Source organism: Acomys russatus, chromosome 2 (genome assembly GCF_903995435.1).
Source record: "Acomys russatus chromosome 2, mAcoRus1.1, whole genome shotgun sequence".
Taxonomy (NCBI): Eukaryota; Metazoa; Chordata; class Mammalia; order Rodentia; family Muridae; genus Acomys; species Acomys russatus.
This window is the reverse complement of record NC_067138.1, coordinates 104,560,179-104,587,599: the sequence shown is the minus strand read 5'-3', so window position 1 is coordinate 104,587,599 and position 27,421 is coordinate 104,560,179. Positions and strand designations below refer to the sequence as shown.

At 41.3% G+C, this 27,421-nt stretch overlaps 1 protein-coding gene and 1 pseudogene across 1 annotated transcript in view; both read right to left on the bottom strand.

The window, feature by feature from the left end:
- Atg4c (autophagy related 4C cysteine peptidase) overlaps positions 1-27,421 on the bottom strand; it is a 296,253-nt gene that overhangs the window by 33,880 nt on the left and 234,952 nt on the right. The gene's annotated exons all lie outside the window — the stretch shown is intronic.
- LOC127199027 (F-box/LRR-repeat protein 19-like) overlaps positions 6,368-27,421 on the bottom strand; it is a 29,275-nt pseudogene continuing 8,221 nt past the window's right edge.

Here is a 27,421-nt window from a genome sequence, read left to right as displayed (position 1 = left end):
GTTGGTTCGGAGGAAGAAGTGGCCCAATATGTAACTTAGAATGGCCGCCACTCACTCATCGGCCCGCCCCTTATTCTTAGCTCCACCCTTATTAGGCCAGATCCTTCCCTCTCTGTTAACGAGCCTCACTGTCGGGATGCTAATTTCCCCCTCTGTTAACTGAGCCTCACTGTCGGGATGCTGATTTTCCAGATGCCCTGACAGACACCGTTCTTTCTAAAAAGTACCTCACCTCGAGAATCAAAAGGCTACGAGAAGTTATTCAACTTAAAAAGGAGCATAATGAATTGATTAAAGAATTGAGAATGCTAGACCTTGAACTTTCTGGCCCACTAGGCTCTTCCACACCGCCACACACACAGCCAATACTAGTCCCAGCTTCAAGCTGTTCCAATCTGTCAGCTTCTCCTGAAGGTTTGACTCTGGCGCCACCTACTGGTCAAAGTCCTAAATCAATGAAAGGGCCCTTCCCTCCTCAGAAATTCAATTTATTCCCAGTCATTGAGACTCTTGTTAAACTAGGAGATGAGAAGGAATGTACACACGAATACCAATACCGTCGCCTCCAGTTTAAAACCATAAAAGAATTAAAAGCAGCAGTGACACAATATGGGCCAATGTCGCCCTTCACAATTTCAATATTAGAGAATCTAGTTGATCATTGGCTCACTTCTAATGGCTGGTATCAAGCTACCCGCACCACTCTGTCAGGGGAGGAGTTTATACTCCGGAAGTCTGAATATTCTGAAAACTGTAAAGAAACTGCCCTCCGTAACCTTGTGGCTGGGGAGGACAGTGCAAAATGGACTCTCAACATGTTAAAAAGGAACAAGCCCTATGATACCATTGAGGTTCAGGCTCAGTATGCTCCTGGCCTCTTTTCACAAATACAAAATGTTGGACTTAAAGCCTGGAAAAAGCTACCTCAAAAGGGGGCTGCAACCACATCACTGGCCAATATAAGACAAGGTGCCGACAAGCCATATAGCGATTTTATTAGCCGCCTTACCAGCACAGCAGAAACGCTTTTCGGTACATCCGAGACTGAAGCTGACTTTATAACACATTTGGTTTTTGGAAATGCCAATTCTGCCTGCCAAGCGGCTATCTGCCCCCACAGAAAGGGCAAAGTCATTTCAGACGATGTTCGTTACTGTACAGGAATCGGTTCAGCCCACAGCATTGGTCTTGCCATTGGAGCAGCACTAAAAGATTTTGCTCAGAATTCTCAGCCTAAAAAGTGCTTTAATTGTAAACAAGAAGGCCATTTTGCCAAAAATTGTAGCATTCCTAGGTCAGATCGCACTATTCCTCCTAGTCTGTGCCCCAGATGCAAAAAGGGAAACACTGGGCTTCTGAGTGTCGGTCAAAAACAGATGCCCAAGGGAATGTTTTACCTCAAAAACAGGGAAACCATTTAAGGGGCCAGCCTCAGGCCCCACAGATGGGACAAACCTTTGGGGCAACTGGGTTTGTCCCACAGATGGACAATGCATATCACAACTACCAAGAGCCACCCCAGGCAGTGCAGGATTGGACCTCCGTTCCTCCTCCCAATCAATATTAACACCTGAAATGGGAGTACAAGTTGTCCCAACAGGGACATTTGGCCCGTTACCTCAGGATACCTTCGGATTATTATTAGGAAGAAGTAGTTCCACTCTTCAAAGCCTCCAACTTCACCCAGGAGTAATAGATAAAGACTTTACTGGAGAAATTAAGATTATGGTTTCCTCACCAAAGACTCCTCTTACAATAGCTAAAGGCCAAAGAATGGCCCAACTTCTCTTCCTACCTCTAAAAAATACCCAGAGTCCCATTGCTGGAAACCATAGAGGTGATAAAAGGTTTGATTCATTAGGTGGTTACTGGGTCCAAAAGATTACTCTAAATAAACCTATGTTAAAATTAAAACTAGACAGTAAAGAATTTGAAGGTCTTATCAACACTGGCGCTGATTCATCAGTCCTCAGAAAAGAAGCCTGGCCTACAATCCTGGCCCCTTTCTGCCATACTCACCCACTTGAAAGGGATAGGCCAAACCAAAAATCCAGAACAGACTACTAAGCTTTTAAAATGGTCAGATGAAGAAGGAAATTCAGCAACTGTTCAACCCTTTGTTATTCCTGGTCTACCTGTTAACTTATGGGGATGGGACCTATCCTCACAATTAAAGTTAATGATGTTTAGTCCTAATGAAGTGGTTACTTCACAGATGTTAAAGCAAGGCTTTCTCCCTGAACAGGGTCTTTGGAAACAAGCTCAGGGCATAAAAGAGCCTATACAAATTCACCAAAGAATTGACTGTTCAGGACTGGGAAAATTATCCTAATGGTCACTGACATGCCTGCACCCCATGCAGATAAGATCTCATGGAAAAATGATGAAGCTGTATGGGTCAATCAGTGGCCACTCAGCCTTGAAAAACTGCTGCGGAACAGTTAGCGCAGGAACAGCTTGCAGAAGGTCATATAGAACCTTCTAATTCCCATTGGAATACACCTATTTTTGTTATTAAGAAAAAATCAGGGAAATGGAGGCTTCTCCAAGATCTAAGAGAAGTTAATAAAACCATGAAGTAATGGAGGTGTTACAGCCAGGCCTCCTCACTCCGGTGGCTATCCCTTTTCATTATTTAAAATCATAATTGACCTTAAAGATTGTTTTTTAACCATCCCTCTACACCCTGAAGATAAAAAAGTTTGCCTTCAGCTTGCTTGTAATCAAATTTTAAAGGGTCCATGAGTTGATTGCAGTGGAAAGTCCTCCCCCAGGGTATGGCCAATAGTCCTATTCTCTGCCAAAAGTTTGTTGCTCAAGTTGTTGACCCTCTTAGAAAATTATGGCCTTCAGTCTATATTATTCACTACATGGATGATATCCTCCTGGCTGGGGATGACAGAGAGAAACTCCTACTTCGTTGTAATTCTCTTATCCAAGGTCTTATCAAAAAGGGACTCCAGATAGCTCCTGACAAGATACAGCTAAAGGACCCTTATAGCTATTTAGGCTTTGAATTAAGAGGTGCCCAAGTTAACACTCAGAGGATTGATCACTTAACTTCATTAAATGATTTTCAAAAATTATTAGGAGATTTTAACTGGATAAGACCATACTTGAAGTTTACTACTGGAGAGCTCAAACAATTGTTTGACATTCTCAGCGGAGACTCTGATTCCAAATCTGCCAGGTCTCTGACTCCTGAGGGACAGGCTGCATTAATAAAAGTAGAAACAGTCATAAGTCAACAATGTGCAACTTTTATAGATTATAAGACACCCCTTCTTTTTGTCATTTGTACTACACCTCATACACCCATTGGGGTGTTCTGGCAGTCCAGCCCACTCCTGTGGGTTCATCTTCCTTACTCCCCCCAAAAAGTTGCCACCCTTTATTGCATTCCAGTAGCAGAGCTAATTATTCAAGGTAGAAAACATGGGAGACGCTATTTTGGCAAGGAACCAGATGTTATTATACAGCCGTACTCCAAAGCTCACATTAATTGGCTTTTTCAAACCACAGAAGACTGGCCAATTGCCGGCTCTTCATTTATTGGTCAGATAGACAACCACTACCCAGCTAATAAGTTGCTTCAGTTTATTAAATCCCATACATTTGTTTTTCCCAGGAATACCTCCCTAGAACCTCTACCAGAGGCTCTGACCATTTTTACAGATGATTCCTCCACTGGAAAGGCTGCCTTTATGGCTAATGGTCAGACCACTGTTGTGACAGCTCCCTGTACATCAGCTCAGCTTGTAGAACTGTGTGCTGTGGTTGTTGTCTTTAAGATCTTTCCTGACATTCCTTTTAATTTATATCCAGACAGTGCTTATATTACTCATTCTGTTACCTTTTTGGTGACTGTGGCCTTCATTAAACCCTCTACTAAGGCTATATCACTCTTGCTACAGATCCAAGCTGCCATTAGGCCTAGATTTCACCCCCTTTTTACAGGCCACCTCTGAGCCCACACTGGACTCCCGGGCCCTCTTTCAGAAGCAAATGCATTTGCAGACCTTGCAACTCATACTGTCTGTCCTGTTGTTGACTCAGTCTTACAAGAGGCCCAACATGCACATTACTTACATCATCTCAATGCTCACACTTTAAGGCTCATGTTCAAAATAACCAGAGAACAGGCTCATGAAATAGTTAAACAATGCCCTGTCTGCGTTACCTATTTGCCCACTCCTCATTTAGGTGTTAACCCTAGGGGCCTTGACCCTAATGAAATCTGGCAAATGGATGTTACCCACATCCCAGAATTTGGAAACCTCAGATAGTTACATGTTACTGTTGATACTTTTAGTGGGTTTATTTTTGGCACTCTACAAACTGGTGAGGCCGGTAAACATGTCATTGCACATGCCCTCACCTGCCTGGCTACTATGGGAAAACCCACAATGTTAAAACAGGTAATGGGACTGGCTATATTGGTAAAAATTTTCAAACGCTCTGTTCTACCTTACAAATAAAACATATCACTGGCAGTGCCTATAACCCTCAAGGTCAAGGTATTGTGGAGAGAGCACAGCAGACACTCAAGAACACTATCAATAAGATAAAAAGGAGACTTCTACCCTGTTAAAGGATCTTCCAGGAGTACTCTTGCTCATGCTCTGTTTATTCTAAACATCTTAAATCTGGATGTGAAGAAAAAATCAGCTGCAGATTGTCTTTGGCATCCTTTATCAAAAGACAATTATGCCTTAGTATTATGGAAAGATCCATTGACCTACAAATGGTCTGGCCCTGACCCAGTGCTCAGATGGGGTCGAGGATCAGTGTGCGTGTTTTATATAAAAGCCAGATCAGCAAGATGGCTGCTGGAAAGACTTGTAAAACAGGCCAATACTAACATTACACCCAGGGAGAACATAGACCATGAGAAGCTTCCCTGTGATTCTTTTACAGAAAAAGAAAATGAGGCTGTATCTGCAAGCGATTGTGGTCCTGCTGATTCTGCTGATCACAACTGGTAATAACCCCCCCACACCATTCAAACTCACCTGGAAAGTCCTAGATGTGGAGAAACAGGTCATCAGCCAGACCTCCCATGTGGCCCCCTTGGGTACTTGGTTTCCTAACCTTCGTGTTAGACTCGATTCCATATTTTCCTGCCTAGATTTTCACAGCCTCGGGAGGTAGTTTTTAGATTTGTCCTGCTTATGGTAGCAGATGTAGGCAATGTGGAGGTCCAGAAGAGGCCTATTGCACCTCATGAGATTGTGTTTCCTTGGGGCACACTCCATGGAAGGCCCCTGTACAGAATGATTTTATTACTGCCTCCATGGAACAACCTATTGAGGGATATTACCACTGTACTAATGGAAATATCCCCACTGCCATCATTAAATTCACTGATGCTGGCAAAAAAGAGAGTTGGGACATAGGTAAGACTTGAGGCATTAGAATATATAGAGAAGGGAAAGATTATGGGTCTATTTTTCACATTTGGCTTAGTAAGGAACCAATCTTGAGCCAGTGGCAATAGGATCTTATAGAGCTCTACCCCTCCCTCCATCTCAGCTACCTCCCCCCTCTCCTACCCTTTTCCCTGAATCAGCTCATGCTGACACTATTGGTAGTGCCTCTAATAAGGGTGTACAACTTGATACCCATCAGGATGTACAACTTAATACCTGAGATGTCCTGACAGATATTATTAGTCACACTTTCCTAACCTTGAGTCATTCCAGACCAGAGCTCATGCAGTCATATTGGCTGTGCTATGATGCCAGTCCCCCCTTTTATGAAGAGATAGCAGTCCTTGGTAATTATACTGTCACTACAAACCATCATCAATGTCGATGGCCCCAACAAGGACCTGAAAAACTTACCCTACAATCAGTAACTAGTTCTGGTCTCTGCTTGGGAAAAGTACCTGACACTCACCATCAGCTCTGCAAACAGATTAATGCCAAACTCATTTTGATTCAAACAGGATCTTATATTGTCCCTCCTGATAACTCTTGGTGGGCCTGTAGGGGTGGATTGACACCTTGTGTGTCTGGAGATCTGATTAAGAAAAATCAAAATATGTACTGTGTCCTGGTTCAATTAATTCCAAGGCTAACTTATTATTCTGAAGAACAATTTTTTTCTAGCCTGGGATCCAAAAATTGACCACAGCCTCTCAAGAACAAAAAGAGAGTCTATAACAGCCATCACACTTGCAATATTGCTGGGCCTTGGGGTCACAGGAACTGGGGTGGGTATAACCTCTCTTGTTCTTTCCAATAAGCATTACTCAGACTTCTGCCTGTCAATCGACAAAGACCTTGAACTATTGGAATCTGCCAATGTCCACCTTGAAAAAACCCTTACTTTGCTTGCTGAGGTTGTCCTTCAAAACAGAAGAGGTTTAGACTTGCTTCTTCTCCATCAAGGAGGCCTTTGTGCAACTCTTAAAGAAGAGTGTTGCTTTTACATGGGCCACTCTGGTGTGCTCAAGCATTCCATGGCCAAGGTTAGAGAAGGCCTGGAGCATAGAAAAAGACAGAAGGAACAAGATTAAAACTGGTTCCAAAGCTGGTTCTTCACCTCTCCTTGGCTAACCACTCTTTTGCCCTCTTTATTAGGACCCCTGATAGGTTTGTTACTTATTATATCTTTCGGGCCCTGGGCCTTTAAAAACCTGACCAAATTCATAAAACAGCAAGTGGATACCATCCAGCCCAAGCCCATACAGGCCCATTATCACAGGCTGGAGCTTGCAGACCAAGGCTATTCAGATAAGTAGAGGGACATACCTCAGGTGACTGCACATAGGACAGGGCCAAGGGCCAAAAGACAACCCTTGGACCCAATGATGTGTTATAGAGGGCACCAGGGGATCCAGAGCCAATGATGAGATTATGCATGATCAGGACCATATCCAACCTAAGACAGAGATGTCACCCAATTTTTAAAGACATCGAGCTGTTGGCTTCTTGATGATGGCTAAAGAATGGTCTGATGAGGTTGATGCAGCCCAAGACAGGCCTGGATCATCCACCCAGCTTAAATGTATAGAAAAGGGGCATCTGTGGAGAGCTGCCCTTAGTGGTTCTTGCCTTAACTCAGTGGGCAATTCCATCTTGTCTGTAGATTCCATTTTCTATACCTCTGCCTGGCATGTAACAGGCCCAGGTCAGCCCAGGCCACTCCACCTGGACATGGGAACTGCTGCCTGACACGTAGAGGGCTCCACTGGATCCTGGGAGGTTGCTTGCTTATCTTGCTTCCATAGCTGCTTTCCTTCAGAGCTCACTCCCTAATCTTGGAGTTCTTCCTGCTAAGGATGAATGGCTGGATAGCTGCTGTTAGGTTCCCACAGCAACCCTGCACTTGCCCTTGATATTGCCTATATAAACCCTGTAAGAATTTTCAATAAACGGTGCTTGATCAGTGTTCAGATTTGCCCTCATTTCTTTGTGTCTCCTGTCCTTTACTTTCACTTCAGCACCCCCTCCCAGGTTCCATTTGAAGACACTGAAGGCCTGGGGAAGAAAAGCTCACCCATGTATTTGTTTAGTGTATTCAGTTTTTCATAGAAACAGTGACTTTGCTTTCAACAACACTCATTACAGCTCCTTTTTGAAACAAATACATTTGTAGATGAAGTACTGTGCTTTCAAGAAGAACTGTTTCCACACATTTTTCTAACTGAAGAAGCAACTTCTTAACATGAGTGATGCATGTGTTTAGTGTCATTAGAAATGGGTTTTTGGCCTAAAAAATGACGTCTTAAATTACACAACTTTTGACAATCAATGCAGTTGTACAGGTTCTGAGTAAGTGACTGTGCTTAGTGAAATCACAGTCTCTCTCATTTTCCTGTGAGTAGGGAATTTAGTTTTGTTGAGAGAAGCTCACACATGTATTTGTTTATTATATTCAGTTTTCCATAGAAACAGTTAATTTGCTTTAAGACATATGCATTAAAAAAAAGAATGAAACATGTGTTACATGGTGTTTCTTCCTGAAACAGACACTAGTGTAGAAGTAATGTCTGTTTTCAAACAAAATTAGCAATATACTAACATGAATGATGCATGCATTTACTTTCATTAGAACTGATTTTTGGACTAAGGAGTGCTGTCTTAGATTATGCAACTTTTGCCTATTTATACAGTTGTACAGTATTTGAGTAAGTTGCTGTGGTAAAAGAAATCTGTGCCTCTCTCATTTTTCTGTGACTGGGAGCTTAGTATTAGCGAGAGAAGCTCATACATATGTCTTTTATGTATTCCATTTTTCACAGAAAGTGTGACTTTGCTTTCAGAAACACACATTACTGTGTGGTTCTTCCTGAAAGAAGCACATGTATAGAAGTACTGTGCTTTAAAAAAATGTCTTTTTATTTTTATAGATTTTCTAACCAAAGAAACAACTTCTTAACATGAGCACTGCATGTGCTCAATTTCAGTAGAAACAGATTTTTTGCTTAAGGACTGGTGCCTTAGAGTATGCAATTTTGCCTATGACTTATAAACTGTACTTAATGAATTCACCATCTCCCTCAGTTTTAGGAGATATGTGAGCTTACTTTTAGTGAGAGAACATCACACATGTTTGTTTAGTGTATTCAGTTTTCCATAGAAATGGTGACTTTGCATTCAGAAACATGCGTTACAGTGTTTCTTCCTGAAACAAACACATTTATAGAAATGCTGTGCTTTAAAAAATGATAGTTTTCATACTTTTCTAAATATAGAAGCAGCAGCTTACTAACATGAGTGATGCATGTGTTTACATTTGTTAGAAATTGATTTTTTGCCTAAATTACACAACTTTTGCCTATCAAGGCAGTTGTACATGTTCTGATTAAGTGACTGTGCTTAGTGAAACCACCGTCTCTCTCACTTTTCTGTGAGTAGGGAGTTTAGTTTTAGTGAGAGTAGCTCAACATGTGTTTGTTTAGTGTATTCAGTTTTAGATAGAATCATTGACGTTGCTGTCAAAAACATGCATTACAGTGTGTTTATTCCTGAAACAAACACACGTATACAAGTATTGTGCTTTAAAAAAAATCACTGTTTTCACATTAAAGAATCAACTTACTAACATGAGCAAGTCATGTCTTCAATTTCATTAGAAACGGGTTTATATGTAAGGAGTGATGCATTAGATTATGCAACATTTGCCTATTAATGCAGTTGTACAAGATCTGAGTAAGTTACTCAGTGGTAAGTGAATTCTGTGTCTCTCTCTTTTCTGTGACTAGGGAGCTTAGTATTAGTGAGAGAAGCTCACATGTGTGTTGGTTTAATCTATTCAGTTTTCTATAGAAACAGTGACTTTGCTTTCAGAAACATGCATTACAGTGCATTTCTTCCTGAAAGAGATACATGTGTAGAAGTACCGTGCTTTCAAAAATGACTGTTTTCACATGTTTTCTAACCAAAGAAGCAACTTCCTAACAGGAGCAATGCATGTGTTCAATTTCAATAAAAACATTTTTTTTTGTTTTTTTGTTTTGTTTTTGCATAAGAATTGATGGCTTAGAGTGTGCATCTTTTGTCTATCAATGCCCTTGTACAGGTTTTGATTAAGTAACTGTGGTTAGTGAACTCACAGACTTTCTCATTTTTAAGTGAATAGTGAGATCAGTTTTAGTTAGAGAACATCACACAGGTTTTTGTTTAGTGTATTCAGTTTTCAATAGAAACAGTGACTTTGTTTTCAAAACATGTTTTACAGTGTGTTTCTTCTTGAAGCAAATACTTGTGTAGAAGTACTATGTTTCAAAAAATGATAGTTTCTACACTTTTTCTAATTTAAGAAGCAATTGACTAATGTGAGCAATGCATGTGTTCATATTCGTTAGAAAGGTTTTATTGTTTTGTTTTGTTTTTGCCTAAGGAGTGATGCCTTAGAGTAGGCACCTTTTGCCTATCAATGCCATTGTATATGTTCGGAGTAAGTGAATTTGCTTAGTGAAAACATCTCTCTCATTTTTCTTTGAGTAAGGAGCTTAGTTTTAGTGGGAGGAGCTCACACATGTGTTTGTTTAGTGTATTCAGTTTTAGATAGAAACAGTGACATTGCTTTCAGAAACATGCATTTCAGTGTGTTTGTTCCTGAAACAAACACATGTGTACAAGTAATGTGTTTTCAAAAATCATCCTTTTCACACCAAAGAATCAGCTTACTAACATGAGCAAGCCATGTCTTTAATTTCATTAAAAATGGATTTTATGTCTAAGGAGTGATGCCTTAGATTATGCAACTTTTGCCTATCAACACAGATGTACAGGTTCTGAGTAAGTGACTGTGTTAGTAAAGTCAGCATTTCTCTCACTTTTTAGGGAGCAGGGACCTTAGTTTTAGTGACAGAATCTCACACATGTATTTATTCAGTATGTTCAGTGTTACATAGAAACAGTGACTTTGATTTCAGACACATGTGTTGCAGTGTGTTTCTTTTTGAAACAGACACACGTGTAGAAGTACTGTTCTTTCTTTTTTCGTTCTTTCAAAATGACTGTTTTTACATGTTTTCTAAGCAAAGAAACAACTTACCAATGTGAGCTATGCGTGTGTTCAATTTCACTAGAAATGGGGTTTTGCCTAAGGAATGATGCCTTAAATTATGCAAGTTTTGCCTATAAACTCAGTTGTACAGGTTCTGAGTAAATGACTGTGCTTAGTGAAATTACTGTCTCTCTCACTATTCTTTGAGTAGAAAGCTTAGTTTTAGTGAGAGACCCTCACACATGTGTTTGTTTAGTGTATTCAGTTTTCCATAGAAACTGTGACTTTGCTTTAAGAAACATGTGTTACAGTGTCTTTCTTTTTTAAAAAAGACATTTGTAGAAGTATTGTGCTTTCAAAAATAATGATTTTATTACATTTTCTAACCAAAGAAGCAACTTATTCATGTGAACAATGCATTCAATTTCTTAGAGTATGCTACTTTTCCAATTAGCAAAGTTGTACAGGTTCTGAGTAAGTAACTGTGGTCAGTCAAATCACTGTCTATTTCATTTTTCTGTGAGTAGAGACCTGGTATTAGTGAGAGATGCTCACACATATGTTTTTTAGTGTATTCATTTTTCTGTATAAACAGTGACTTTGCTTTCAGAAACATGTGTTACTGTGTGTTTCTTCCTGAAACAAACACATCTATAGCAGTACTGTGCTTTCAAAAATGACTGTTTTCACATGTTTTCTAACACCAGAGAAGTAAGTAACTAAAGTGAGCATGCATGTGTTCAATTTCATTTGAAACAAAGTTTCTGCCTAAGGAGTGATGCCTCAGAGTATGCAACTTTTGCCTATCAACACAGTTATACAGATTCTAAATAAGTGATTGTGCTTAGTCAAATTACTGTCTATCTCACTTTGCTGTGAATAGGGAGCCTGGTTTTTGTGAGAGAAGCTCACACATGTGTTTGTTTAGTGCTTTCAGTTTTCCATAGAAACAGTGACTTGGCTTTCAGAAATGTGCACTACAGTGTGTTTCTTTCTGAAACAAACACTTGTGTAGAAGTATTGTGTTTTCAAAAAATGATTGTTTTCACACCAAAGAAACTACTTGGTAATGTGATCGATACATATGTTCACTTTCCTTTTAAGTGGGATTTTTGCATACAAACTGGTGCCTTAGAGTACACAACGTTTGCCTATCAATGCAGTTGTGCCGGTTCTGACTAAGTGACTGTGGTTTGTGAAATCACTGTCTCTTTCACTTTTCTGTGAATAGGGAGCTTAGTTTTAGTGAAAAAAACTCACACATGTGTTTGTTTAGTGTATTCAGTTTTCCATAGAAATAATGATTTTGCTCTTAGAAATATGCAATACAGTGTGTTTCTTACTGAAACAAACACATGTGTAGAAATACTGTGCTTTCAAAAATGCCCATATTCACATGTTTTCTAGCCAAAGCAGCAACTTGTTAAACTGAGTGAAGTATGTGTTCACTTTCATTAGAAATGGGATTTTTGCCTACAGAGTGATGCCTTAGAGTACACAACATTTGGCTACCAATGCATTTGTACAGGTCCTGAGTAAGTGAGTGTGCTTAGTGAAATCACCATCTCTCTGTTTCCTGTGAGTTGGAAGTTAATTTTAGTGAGAAAAGATCACAAATGTGTTCATTTAGTGTATTCAGTTTTCCTTAGAATCAGTTACTTTGCTTTCATAAACATGCATTTAGTTTGTTTCTACATAAAATAAACAGAAGTCTAGAAGTACTGTGCTTTTAAAAAATGACTGTTTTCATATGTTTTGTAACCAAAGAAGTTACTTGTTTCTGTGATCCATACATATGTTCACTTTCCTTAGAAGCAGGATTTTTGCTTACAGAATGATGCCTTAGAGTACAGAACATTTGCCTATCAACACAGTTGTGCAGGTTCTGACTAAGTGACTGTGGTTTGTGAAATCACCTTCTCTATCACTTTTTTGTGAATAGGCAGCTTAGATTTAGAGAAGATCACACATGTCTTTCTTTTGGGTATCGTGCTTTCATTAGAAAGAGTGACTTTGCTTTCAGAAACATGGGTTACAGTGTGTTACTTCCTGAAAAAACCCACATGTGTGGAAGTACTGTGCTTTCAAAAAATGACTGTTTTTAAATGTTTTCTAACCAAAGAAGCAACTTGATAAACTGAGTGAAGCAAGTGTTACCTTTCATTAGTAATGAGGATTTTTGCCTACAAAATGGTGTCCCAGAGCACACAAAGTTTGTCTATCAGCACATTTGTACAAATTCTGAGTAAGTAAGTGTGCTTGGTGAAATATACATCTTTCTCACTTTTCTGTGAGTTGGGAGCTTAGTTTTAGTGAGAGAAGCTCACACATGTGTTTGTTTAGTGTGTTCAGTTTTCCATAGAAACAGTGACTTTGCTTTCAGACACATCCATTACAGTGTGTTTCTTCCTGAAACAAACACATTTGTAGAAGTACTGTGCTATCAAAAAATGAGTTTTCACACATGTTCTAACCAAAGAAGCAACTTGCTAAAGTGAGGGAAGCATGTGTTCACTTTCATGAGAAATGGGAATTTTGCCTACAGGATGAGGTCTTAGAATACACAACATTTGCCTATCAATGAATTTGTACAGGTTCTGAGTAAGTAAGTGTGCTTAGTGAAATCACCATCTCTCTCACACATCTTTGAGTTGGGCACTTAGTTTTAGTGAGAGAGGATAACAAATTGGTTCTATTAGTGTATTCAGTTTTCCTCAGAAACAGTGACTTTGCTTTCAGAAATGTGCATTACAGTGTGTTTCTACCTGAAAGAAACTCATGTGTAGAAGCATTGTGCTTTCAAAAAAATTCCTGTTTCCACACATTTTCTAACCAAGGAAGCAACATTGTAATGTGAGCAATGCATATGCTCACTTTCATTAGAAACAGTTTTTTGCATACAGAGTGATGCCTTAGTACACAATATTCACCTATCAACTCTGTTGTAAAGGTCTGATTAAGTGACTCTGCTTAGTGAAATAACCATCTCTCTCTCACCTCTCTCTCTCACTCTCTCTCCTCTCTCTCTCTTTCTCTCTCTTTCTCTCTCACTCTCTCCTCTCTCTCTCTCTCTCTCTCTCTCTCTCTCTCTCTCTCTCTTTCTCTCTCTCTCTCTCTCTCTCTCTCTCCCCCCTGAGAGTAGGAATCTTAGTTATAGTGAGATAAGCTCAGAAATGTGTTTGTTTATTCTATTTAGCTTTCCATAGAAACAGTGACTTTGCATTCAGAAACATGCAATACATGGTGTTTCTTCCTGAAACAAACACATGTGAAAAAGTACTTTGCTTTCAAAAATGACTGTTTTCACAACAAAGAATCAATTTGCTAAAGTGAGTGAAACATGTTTCCACATTCATTAGAAATGAGATTACTGCCTACAGAGTGATGCTGTATAGTATACAACATTTGCCTATCACCATATTTGTAAAGCTTCAGAGCAAGTGACTGTACATAATGAAATCACAGTCCCACTCCCTTCTATATGAGTAAGTAGCTTAGTTTTATTGAGATAAGCTCTCACATGTGCTCATTTAATGCATTCAGTTTTGCATAGAAAAACTGACTTTGCTTTCAGAAACATTAGTGTGTTTATTCCTGAAACAAACACATGTGTAGAAAACCGTGCTGTCAAAAAAGCCTGTTTTCTCACATTTTCAAACCAAAGAAGCAACTTGCTAAAGTGAGTGAAGCATGTGTTCATTTTCATTAGAAATGGAATTTTTGCCTACAAAAAGATGTCTTAGGGTACACAACATTTGCTTATCAACACATTTTTACAGCTTCTGAGTAAGTGAGTGTGCTTAGTGAAATAACCATCTCTCTCATTTTTTGTGAGTTGAGAGCTTGGTTTTAGGTAGAGAAAATAACATGTGGGTTCATTTATTGTATTCGGTTTCCTTAGAAACAGCAACTTTGCTTTCAGAAACATCTATTTAGTGTGTTTCTTCCTGAAACAAAAGCATGGGTAGAAGTACTGTGCTTTCAAAAAATGACTGTTTTCACAGGTTTTCTTACCAAAGAATCAACTTGCTAATGTGAGAGAAGCATGTGTACACTTTTGTTAGAAACCAGATTTTTGCATACAGAGTGATACCTTAGAGTACACAACATTTGACTATCAGTGCAGTTATACAGGTCCTGAGTAAATGAGTGTGCTTAGTTAAATCACCATCTCTCTCATTTTCTGTGAGTAGGGAGCTTAATTTTATCGAGAGAAGCTCACATGTATATTTTGTTTGCTATAGAAACAGACTTTGTTTTCAGAAACATGCATTACAGTGGGTTTCTTCCTGTAAGAAACTCATGTGTGTACTGTGCTTTCAGAGAAAGACTGTTTTCACATGTTTTCTACCTAAAGGAGCTACTTGCTAATGTGAGCCAATCATGTGTTCACTTTCATTAAAAATGGGGTTTTTGCCTAAAAGATGATGCCTTAGAGTACACAAGGGTTGCCTATCAACACAGGTATGCAGGCTCTAAGTGACTGTGCTTAGTGAAATCACAGTCTCTCTCACTTTTCTGTGAGTACGGAGCTTAATTTTACTGAGTGAAAAATCAGACATGTGCTCATTTAGTGTATTCAGGTTTTCTTAGAAACAGTGACTTTACTTTCAGAAACATGCTTTACAGTATGTTTCCTCCTGAAAAAACACATGCGTACATATACTGTGCTTTAAGAAATTATTGTTTTTGAGGTTCCAAGATGGTGGCGAGCAGTGTGGACCATGTGGAATTGCACAGAATTATGAACCAGGAGCACCGAGGTCCCCACACCACTGCAGCAGGAGTGCTCCATGGTTCGAAGGGACCATGATGCAGAGGACCTGCATGCCCCTGCACACAGGAAGAGCACAGATTTTCTCAGACCAGAGCGGCAGTGGCGGTGATGGCTGAGGTTTGTAGCTCGGAGCCCTCCGGCGTAGGCGATTGGTGTGGTGGCCGGTGGAAGCTGCTGTGGGAGAGGGGAACTCTGGGCAGAGTTTGGGCCAAGCTGTGCGGTTTGAGCTCCATGACCCAAGATCAACTTGGTGCATGGCTCATGCCCTGAGACCCAAACTGGACTTGGTGTGCAGTTCGGCTCCTGAGACATAAGCTCAGCTCAGGGCACAGTTCGGCCCCTGAGACCCAAGCTCAGTTCTGTGCACAGTTCCACCCCTGAGATGCTAGCTGAGCTCAGCCCGCAATTTCAGCCCAGAATCCCTAGCTGGACTTGGTGGGAAGGATGGGCCCAGGAACTCTAGCTGAGCTTTGCACACAGTCGCTGCCCTGAGACTCTAGCTGGATTCTGCACACAGTTTGGGCCCAGAGTCCCTGGCTGAATTCAACACGTAGTTTGGGTCTAGACTCCCTGGATGAGCTTGGTGCACAGTTCTGCCCTGAGACTCTGGCTGAGCTCAGTATGCGGTTTGGGCCAGACTCCCTAACTGCACTTGGCGGGCACGTTGGGCCCAGAGACTCTGGCTGATCTTTGCAGGCAGTCCCGGCCCTGAAACTCTGGTTGGTCTTGGTGCGCAGTTTGGACCCAGAATCCCTGGCTGAACTTGGCTGGCAGTTTGGGCCCTGAGACTATAACTGACCACAGCATGCGCTTTGGACCCAAAGTCCCTAGCTGAGCTTGGCACGCAGTCCCATCCCAGAAATTCTGGCTGAACTCTGCATGCAGTTTGGGTCCAGAGTCCCTAGCTGAGCTTGGTGCACAGATTGGGCCCAGAGTCCCTAGTTGACTTGGCAGACGGTTCAGGCCCTGAGAATCTAGCTGAGCTTGGCGCGTGGTCCAGGCCCAGAGTCCCTGGCTGGACTTGGCAGGCAGTTTGGGCCCTGAGACTCTAGCTAAGCTTAGCAGGAGGATTGGCCCTAGAGAACCTAGCTGAGTTCAGAGCGTGGTTTGGACCCAGAGTCCCTGGCTGGATTTGGCGGTTAGTCCCAGCCCTGAGACTCTGATTGAACTTGGCGGTAAATTAGGGCCCTGAGACTCTAACTGAACTCGATGAGCTCAGTGTGTGGTTTGGGCCAAAGATCCTGGTTGAACTCAGTGCTAACTGGACTAAGTGCATGGATTAGGCCCTGAGACCCATTTGAGCCCAGAGACATGAACTGGACTCAGTGTGTAGACAGTTAGGGCCCTGTGACACTAACCTGGACTCTGCAAGCAGTCTGAGTCTTAAAACACTACCAGAAACCACAGACCAGTGGAGCACCAAAGCTCCAGAACTAAGAAATTCTCAGGGAGACAGGGAGTAGAGTGGCCATCAGACCACCTCCACCTGATCTGCTTCAGTCCCTGGAAAGCTCTGGTGCTACAAGAGGACAAAGAAGGCTGTGGCCTGACCCAACACACATTCAGAGACCCAGAACAATTGCAGGACCCACAGTAAAGGGGAGCTGGGAATCACTGGCTGTGAGAGTCCAAAATGACAGAGCTAGCCTCCTGCCATCCAGACCAGTGAAGCATCAGAGCTTCTGGCCTAGGAAAATCGTGAGAAAACAGGTGAATCTATCATCAGACTCCCTTCACCCACCTCTGGAAGCGACCCAACAAAAACAGAGACAGCAAGATGTCTAAAGGACAGTGTAAAATCATACGCAAAAAACAAAACAAAACAAAACAACATGGCATCTCCAGATCCCACCTATCCCAAAGAAAACAAGCCAGAGAACTCAAACACAACTGAAATACAAGAAAATGATTTCAGATCTTTAGTAATGAGGATGATAATGGAGGAAAAAATAAAATTCTTATTCAAATGCAGGAAGACACAGCAAAAAAGGTGGAAGACATAAAAGAGGCCCATAGAGACTCACTGGAAAAAATTCAGGAAAATACAACCAGATGAAGGAAATCAATAAGATGGTTCAAGCTCTGAAGGCCTATAAAGAGGCAATGGAAGAAAATCAGGTATACAAACATTCAGATGAAAGAAATCAAAAAATCAGTTCAAGATCTCAAGATGAAAATGAATTCAATGATAAACACAAAGACCGAAGAAAAATGGGACCGTGAGACCTCAGAGAAGAAGGTGAGCAACACAGAGGCGAGCTTTTCTAACAGAATCCAAGAGATGGAGGAACAAATATCAGGACTAGAAGATACAATCATAGATCTTGAAGCAACCATTAAAGAAAATGCTGGAGATCCAAGATGGCGGCAAGCAGTGTGGACAGTGTTTGGAGGCTCCAGTGAACAACTCAGGGAATTGCACAGATATCTGAGCCAGGAAAACCAAGGCCCCCTACCATTGCAGCGGGAGTGCTCCACGGTTTGGAGGGACCAGGATGCGGAGGACTTGCGTGCCCCTGCACACAGGAGGAGCGCGGATTTTCTCGGATCAGAGAAGCAGCAGCAGAGGCAGCAGCAGCAGAGACACCAGCGGCACCAGCGGCACCAGTGGCAGCAGTGGCAGCAGCGGTAGCAGCGGCGGTGGCTGAGGTTTGCAGCCTTCCAGTGGAGGCAGTTGGTGTGGTGGCTGGTGGCAGTTGCTGTGGGAGAGGGAACTCTAGGCAGGATTTGGGTCGAGTGGTGCCTTGGGACCCAGATTGGACTCAGTGGACAGTTCGGCCCCAGAGTCCCGGGTTCTGGCTCAACCCAGCAAGCAATTCTGCCCGAGGCACTAACTCAGCGCAGCCACAGCTCCCCTGCTGTGGCCCAGGCTGGGCAGAATGCACAGTTCCACCCTAGGCACCACTTCAGCTCAGCGGTAGCTCCCCTGCGGTGATGCAGTCTGGGCGGAGTGCTTGGTTCCACCAGCAACGCTAACTCAGCACAGCCTCAGTTTTCCTGCTGTGGCGAAGGCTGGGTGGAGTGCTCAGGTCCACCGGAGGCCCTAGCTCAGCACAGCTCAGTCTTGCTGTGACACAGGCTGGGCGGAGCCCTCAGTTCCACCAGAAGCCCTAGCTCAGGGCAGCAGCAGTTCTCTTGCTGTGACGCAGGCTGGGTGGATCGCTCAGTTCCACCGGCTCTAAGACTCTGATTTGACACAGTGTGCAGTTTCAATCCAGAATTCCTGGCTGAGCTTGGCGGACAGTTCAGGCCCTGAGTCAATAACTGACCACAGCACACATTTTGGGCCAATAACCCCTAGCTGAGCTTGGTGCGTAGTCCCAGCCCAAAAATTCTGGCTGGACCCTGTGTGCATTTTGGGCCCAGAATCCATAGCTGAGCTTGGCAGACAGTTCAGTCCCTGAGAATCTAGCTGAGTTTGGCCCGTGGTTCGGGCCCAGTGTTCCTGGCTGGACCTAGCAGGGGACACAGAAGGCTGTGGATACCTTGGCCTGACCCAACGCTCATTCAGAGACCCAGAACGATTGCAGGAGCTGAAGATCACTGGCTGTGAGAGACCAGAACAACAGGGCTAACCTCCTTACATCCATACCAGTGAAGCATTAGAGCTCCCAGCCTAGGGAAATCATGAGAAAACAAGTGAATCTATCATCAGACTACCTCCATCCATCTCTGGAAGCTACCCAACAAAAACAAAGATGGCAAGATGTCTAAGGGATAGCGAAAAAGCATACGCAAAAAACCCCAAAACAACATGGCTTCTCCAGCTATCCCAAAGAAAACAACCCAGAGAACTCAAATACAACGGAAATACAAGAAGATGACCTCAAATCCTTAGTAATGAGGACGGTAATGAAGGAAACAAATAAAATTCGAAATCAAATGCAGGAAGACACAGACAAACAGGTGAGAGACATAAAAGAAGCACATAGAGTGGAACTGGAAAGATTGCAGGATAGTGCAAACAACCAGATGAAAGAAATAAATAAAATAGTTCAACCTCTGAAGACCTATAAAGAGGCAATGGAAGAAACTCAGGAATATACAAACAATCAGATGAAAGAAATCAAAAAATCAGATCAGGATCTGAAAATGAAAATGTATTCAATGATAATCACACAGACAGAAGAAAAATGAGAACATGAGACCTCAGAGAAGAAGGCGAGCAACACAGAGGTGAGCTTTTCTAACAGAATCCAAGAGATGGAAGAACCAATCTCAGGTCTAGAAGATACCATCACAGATCTTGAAGCAACTATTAAAGAAAATGCCTAATCGGGAAAGATCCTGACACAAAACATCCAAGAGATTAAGGACACCATGAAAAGAAGAAATTTGAGGATAATAGGCATTGAAGAAAGAGAAGATATGAGACTCCAAGGTCCAGAAATTATTCTCAAAAAAAAAAAAAACCACAGAAGAAAATTTCCCCAATCTAAAGAAAGAGATGCCTATAAACACACAAGAGGCCAACAGAACACCAAATAGAATTGACCAGAAGAGAAAAACTGCCCGTCACATAATAATCAAAACACAAAACATACAGAACAAAGAAAAAATATTAAAAGCTTCAAGGGAAAAGGGCCAAATAACATTTATGTCAAATCTATCAGAATTACAACTGACTTCTCAGCAGAGACCATAAAAGCCAGAAGGGCCTGGACAGAGATCCTGCAAACCCTTAGAGACCACAGATGCCAGGCCAGACTACTTTACCCAGCAAAACTATCAATAACCATTGATGGAGAAAACAAAATATTCCATGACAAAAACAAATCCAAACAGTACCTATCCACAAATCCAGCTTTACAGAAGGTACTAGAAGAAAAACTCCATCCCAAAGGGTCAAGCTACAACCAAACTACTCAGGAAATAGATAACTATCCCATGGCAAAAACACAACTACACAAACGCTCAACTGGAAAGAACATCAAAATCAAGACTCTTAACAGTCACTGGTCATTAATATCTCTTAACATCAATGGTCTCAATTCTCCAATAAAAAGACACAGACTAACTGGATGGGTGCATAAACAAAATCCAACATTCTTCTGCATTCAAGAAACACATCTCACCCATAGTGATAGGCATTACCTCAGGGTAAAAGGTTGGAAAAAAATATTCCAAGCAAATGGTCACAAGAAGCAAGCAGGCGTAGCCATTTTAGTATCGAACAAAATAGACTTTCAAGCAAAATTAATCAAATGGGATGAGAAAGAACACTTCATACTCATCAAAGGTAAAGTCAACCAAGATGACATCACAATTCTGAACATCTATGCTCCCAATACAAAGGCACCCACATTTGTAAAAGATGTGTTAATGAAGTTTAAACCATACATTGATCCCCATACAATGAAAGTGGGAGACTTCAACACCCCACACTCACTGAAGGATAAGTCATTGAAACAGAAACTAAGTCGAGAAATAACATCATTAACCAATGCCCATGGGTCAAATGGATCTAACAAATATCTATAGATCCTTTCACCCAAACAAGAAAGAATACACCTTCTTCTCTGCACCCCATGGAACCTTCTCCAAAATTGATCACGTAGTAGGTCACAAAGCAAGCCTCAACAGATACAAGAGGATTGTATCCTATCAGATCACCATGCTCTTAGGCTGCAATTCAGCAACAACAGAAATAACAAAAAGCCTACACGTACATGGAAACTAAGCAACACTCTGCTAAATGACACCTAGGTCAGGGAAGAAATAAAGAAAGAAATCAAGGAGTTTCTGAAATTCAATAAAAAGGAAGGAACAACATACCCAAATTTGTGGCATACATTGAAAGCAGTGCTAAGATGAAAATTCATAGCACTAAGTGCCTTTAAAAAGAAATTGGAAACATCGCAATAAGCATCTTAATGACACAATTGGAAGCCCTAGAAAAAAAAGAATCAGAAACACCCAAGAGGAGTAGACATCTGGAAATAATCAAACTCAGGGCTGAAATTAACAAATTAGAAACTAAGAAACCAGTCCTAAGAATCAACAAAGCCAAGAGCTGGTTCTTTGAGAAAATCAACAAGATAGACAGACCGTTAGCCAAACTAACTAAAAGGCAGAGAGACAGTATCGAAATCAACAAAATCAGAAACGAAAAGGGAGACATAACAACAGACACTGAAGAAATACAAAGAATCATAAGATCCTACTTTGAAGGCATATATGCCACAAAATTTGAAAATCTAAGCGAAATGGATGATTTTCTTGATCAATTTCATTTGCCAAAGTTGAGTGAAGAACAGATGAACAAGCTAAATAGTCCCATTTCCCCTACAGAAATAGAAGCAATCATTGATAGTCTCCCAACCAAAAAAAGCCCAGGGCCAGATGGTTTCAGAGCAGAATTCTACCATACCTTCAAGGGCGAGCTAATACCGATACTATTCAAGCTACTCCAAAAGATAGAAATGGAAGGCAAATTACCAAACTCATTCTATGAGGCCATAGTCTCATTGATACCTAAACCTCACAAAGACTCAACAAAGAAAGAGAATTTCAGACAAATTTCTCTTATGAACATCGATGCAAAAATACTAAATAAAATACTTGCAAAACAAATACAAGAACACATCAAAGATATCATTCATCATGACCAAGTAGGTTTCATTCCAGGCATGCAGGGATGGTTTAATATATGGAAATCTGTCAATGTAATCCACCATATAAACAAACTGAAAATAAAAAACCACATGATCATCTCTGGATACAGAGAAAGCATTTGATAAAATCCAACACTCATTCATGTTTAAAGTTTTAGAGAGATCGGCGATACAAGGCACTTTCCTCAACATAATAAAGGCTATACACAGCAAGTCAATAGCCAAAATCAAAGTAAATGGTGAGATACTCAAGGAAATTCCTCTAAAACCGGGAAGAAGGCAAGGCTGCCCAGTCTCTCCATATCTCTTCAATATAATACTCAAAGTTCTAGCCAGAGCAATAAGACAACAAAAGGAGATCAAGGGGATCCAAATGAGAAAGGAAGAAGTCAAATTATCCCTATTAGCAGATGATATGGTAGTGTACATAAGTGACCCTCAAAATTCACCAGAGAACTCGTACAGCTGATAAACACCTTCAGCAAATTGGCTGGATACAAAATTAACTCAAAAATGTCTGTAGCCTTCCTATACACAAATGACAAGCTTGCAGAGGAAGAAATTAGGAAAACCACACCCTTCACATTAGCCACAAGCAATATAAAATATCTAGGAGTCACTCTAACTAAGCTAGTGAAGGACTTGTTTGAAAAAAATTTCAAACACTGAAGAAAGAGATTGAAGATGACCTGAGAAGTTGGAATGATCTTCCTTGCTCACAGATCGGGAAAATTAACATAGTAAAAATGGCCATCCTACCAAAAGCAATATACAGATTCAATGCAATCCCTATCAAAATACCTACACAATTTTTAAAGGACTATGAAAGATGAATTCTGAACTTCATATGGAAAAACAAAAAACCCAGAATAGCTAAAACAATCTTGTACAATAAAAGGTGCTCCAGAGGAATCTCCATACCTGATCTCAAACTGTACTATAAAGCAATAGTAATTAAAACAGCTTGGTACCGGCAAAGCTACAGGCTGGTTGATCAGTGGAATCAAATCGAAGACCCAGATATGAATCCACACACATATGGTCACTTGATTTTCGACAAAGAAGCCAAATCCATTCAATGGAAAAAGGATAGCATCTTCAACAAATGGTGCTGGTCTAACTGGAGGTCTATGTGTAAAAAATGCAACTGGACCCATATTTGTCACCTTGCACAAAACTCAAATCCAAGTGGATTAAAGATCTCAACATAAAACCAGAGACACTAAGTCACTTAGAAGAAAAAGTGGGGAAGAGCCTGGAACATATCAGCACAGGAGACAACTTCCTGAACAGAACACCAACGGCCCAGGCCTTAATGTCAACCATTAATAAATGGGACCTCATGAGGCTGAGAAGCTTCTGTAAGGCTGAAGACACTGTCAAGAGAACAAAGCAACAGCCTACATCTGACAAAGGTCTAATATCCAAAATATATAAAGAACTCAAGAAGCTAAACACCACCAAACCAAATAACCCAATTGAGAAATGGGGCTTGGAACTAAACAAAGAATTCTCAACAGAGGAATATCAAATGGCTGAAAAACACTTAAAGAAACGCTCAACCTCCTTAGTCAACAGGGAAATGCAAATCAAAACAACTCCGAGATTCCATCTTACACCCATCAGAATGGCTAAGATCAAAAACTGAAGCGACACCACATGCTGGCGAGGATGTGGGGAGAGAGGAACACTCCTTCATTGCTGGTGGGAATGCAGACTAGTACAGCCACTTTGGAAATCTATCTGGTGCTATGTCGGAAAACTGGGAATAGGGCTTCCTCAAGACCCAGCTATTCCACTCTTTGGAATATACCCAGAAGATGCTCCAGCACACAACAAGAAAATTTGCTCAACCATGTTCATAGCAGCCTTATTCATAATAGCCAGATCATGGAAACAGCTTAAGTGTACCTCAGTAGAAGATAAAGAAATTGTGGTACATATACACTATGGAATACTACTCAGCTATTAAAAACAAGGAATTCCCAAAATTTGTTGATAAATGGATTGAGCTAGAAATGATCATAATGAATGAGTTAACCCAGAAGCAGAGAGAGTCAAATGATATATACTCACTTATATTTGCATACTAGCCCAGGGGGCATATCCCAGGAAAGCCTTCACTTACCAGGAAACTGGGACAGAGAGGAGGACATCCTATTGGGACTCTAGATGAGAGAAGCATGGGAGAATAGCAAAGTAAAAGGATCCAGAGCGTCCTAGAAACATAGAAGTAGAACATTATGATAGGCAGATTTGGGCCCAGGGGTCCCACTCAAACTAAGGCACCAGCCAAGGACAATACAGGCGGAAACTATAAGCCCCAACCCAGATCTAGCCAATGGTCAGAACATTCTCCATAGTTGAGTGGAGAGCGGGATACGACTTTCTCACATACTCTGGTGCCTCACATTTGACCATGTCCCCTGGAAGCGGAGACCTGGTAGCACTCAGAGCAAGGACAGCAGGTTTCCAGGAAGATACTTGATAATCTATGAGCATAGAAAAGAGGAGTTAATCCCCCTCAAGAACAGTCATAGGAGAGGGGAATAATGGGAAAACGGAGGGAGGGTTAGGGTTAGGATGGGATAAATATTTAGATGTAACAAGAATAAATTAATAAAAAATTGAAAAGAAATAAAAAAAAAACCCAAAATTGCCCAAATGCATCTCAGTAGTGTGCAACTTGTTTCTTGAGTTAGAAAACATCTACAAACTGTCATTTCTGCAAGCACTGTACTTCTACACATGTGTTTGTCTAAGTTTGAAAAGGAACAGTAACGCATGCTTCTGCTATCAAATGCAGGGTTTTTAAGGAAATGTGAACACACTGAGGAAACACTTGTGGGAGCTATTGTGACTAAAACTGAGCTTCCCTACTCACAGGGAAGCAAGAGAAATGCTGATTTCATCAAACACAGTTACCTATGCAGAATCTGTACTACTGCACAGATAGGCAAAACTAGTGCATTCTAATGCAAGTCTCTTTCGGCAAAAAACTCATTTCTGACAAAGATGCCCAAATGCACCTCAGAAGTATCCAACTTGTTCCCTGAGTTAGAAAACATCTAGAAACTGTTGTTTCTGCTAGAACCGTACTTCTACACATGTGTTTGTCTAAGGGTGAAACGGCAGAGTAACGCATGTTTATGCTAGCAAATACACGATTTCTAAGGAAATGTGAACACACTGAGGAAACACTTGTGGGAGCTACTGTGACTAAAACTGGGCTTCCCTACTCACAGGGAAGCAAGAGAAATGCTGATTTCATCAAACACAGTTACATACCTCGAATCTGTACTACTGCACAGATAGGCAAAACCAGTGCATTCTAATGCAAGTCTTTTTAGGCAAAAAAGTCATTTTTCACAAAGTTGCCTTAATGCATCTCAGAAGAGTGCAACTTATTCCCTGAGTTAGAAAACGTATAGACACTGTCATTCCTGCTAGCACTGTACTTCTACACACGTGTTTGCCTAAGGGCAAAACGGCACAGTAACGCGTGTTAATGCTAGCAAATGCAGTGTTTCTAAGGAAATGTGAACACAATAAGGAAATATTTGTGGGAGCTACTGTGACTAAAACTGAACTTTCCTACTCACAGAGAAGCAAGAGATATGATGATTTCATCAAACACAGTTACATATTCATAATCTGTACTACTGCGCAGATAGGCAAAACTAGTGCGTTCTAATGCAAGTCTCTTTAGGCAAAAAACTCATTTCTGACAATATGCCCAAATGCATCTCAGAAGTGTTCAACTTGTTCTGTGAGTTAGAAAACATCTAGAAACTGTCGTTTCTGCTAGAACCGTACTTCTACACATGTGTTTGTCTAATAGTCAAACTGCAAAGTAACGCATGTTTATGCTAGCAAATACATGGTTACTAAGGAAATGTGAATACACTGAGGAAACACTTGTAGGAGCTACTGGGACTCAAACTGAGCTTCCCTATTCACAGGGAAGCGAGAAAAATGCAGATTTCATCAAATTAGTTATATACTCAGAATCTGTTCTATTGCGCATATAGGCAAAACTAGTATGTTCTAATGCAAATCTCTTTAGGTAAAAAACTCATTTCTAACAAAATTGCCCAAATGCATCTGAGTACTGTGCAACTTGTTCCTTGAGTTAGAAAATGTCGAGAAAGCGTAATTTCTGCTAGCAGTGTACTTCTACACATGTGTTTGACTAAGGACGAAACGGCACAGTAACACGTGATTCTGCTAGCAAATACACGGTTTCTATGGAAATGTGAACACACTGAGGAAACACTTGTGGGAGCTGGTGTGACTAAAACTGAACTTCCCTACTCACAGTTAAGTACTCAGATTCTGTACTACTGTGCAGAGAGGCAAAACTAGTGCATTCTAATGCAAGTCTTTGTAGGGGTAGGTTTAGGGTTAGGGCTAGGGCTAGGGCTAGGGTTAGGTTAAGGTTAGGCTTAGGGTTAGGTTAGGGTTAGGGTTAGGGCTAGGGTTAGGGTTAGGGTTAGGGTTAGGGCTAGTGTTAGTGTTAGGGTTAGGGTTAAGGCTAGGGTTAGGGTTAGGGTTAGGGTTACTGTTAGGGTTAGGGTTAGGGCTAGGGTTAGAGTTAGGCTTCGGGTTAGGCTTAGGGCTAGGGTTAGTGTTAGAGTTATTGTTAATGTTAGGGTTAGGGTTAGGGTTGGGTTTAGAGTTAGGGTTAAGTTTAGGGATAGGGTTAAGATTAGGGTTAGGGTTAGGTTAGGGTTAGGGCTAGGGCTAGGGTTAGGGTTAGGGTAGGGCTAAGGCTAGGGTTAGGGTTAGGGTTAGGGTTAGGGTTAGGGTTAGGGTTAGGGTTAGTGTTAGGATTAGGGCTAGGGCTAGGGCTAGTGTCAGGGTTATGTTTAGGGTTAGGAGTAGGTTTAGAGTTGGATTAGGACTAGGGTTAGTGTTAGGTTTAGGGTTAGGGTTAGGGGTAGAGTTATGGTTAGGGTTAGGGTTAGGTTACGGTTAGGGTTAGGGTGAGGGCGAAGGCTAGGGTTTAGGGTTAAGGATAGGGTATGGTTAGGGTTAGGGTTAGGGTTAGAGTTAGGGTAAGGTTTAGGGTTGGGTTAGGTTAGGGTTAGGGTTAGGTTTAGAGTTAGGTTAGAGTTATGGTTAGGGTTAGGTTAGGGTTAGTGTCAGGTCTAGGGCTAAGGCTAGGACTTGGGTTACAGTTAGGGTTAGGGCTATAGGTAGGGTTATTGTTGGGTTATCGTTGCTTTTCGTGGTCTAATATGAAGGGGTTAGCGTTAGGGTTATAGGGTTAGGGGGCTATATCGGGTTAGGGTACGAGTTGGTTAGGTGGGTCAGTGTTTATGGGTGAGGCTATGGTTTAGGGTTAAGGTTTAGGTTTTAGAGGGTTTGGATTTAGGGCCTAATGTTAGGGTTCAGCGGAGGTTTAGGGTGAGGGTTAGGGAGAGGGTTTAGGGGTTTAGGGTAGGGGGTAGGGTTAGGTTTAAGGGGTTAGGAGTAAGGGTTAACGTTTAGGTTAGAGGGTTATGGTTAGGAAGGGTTAGTGATGGGTTTTAGGGTTATGGTTAGGGTTACTGATAGGTAAGGGATA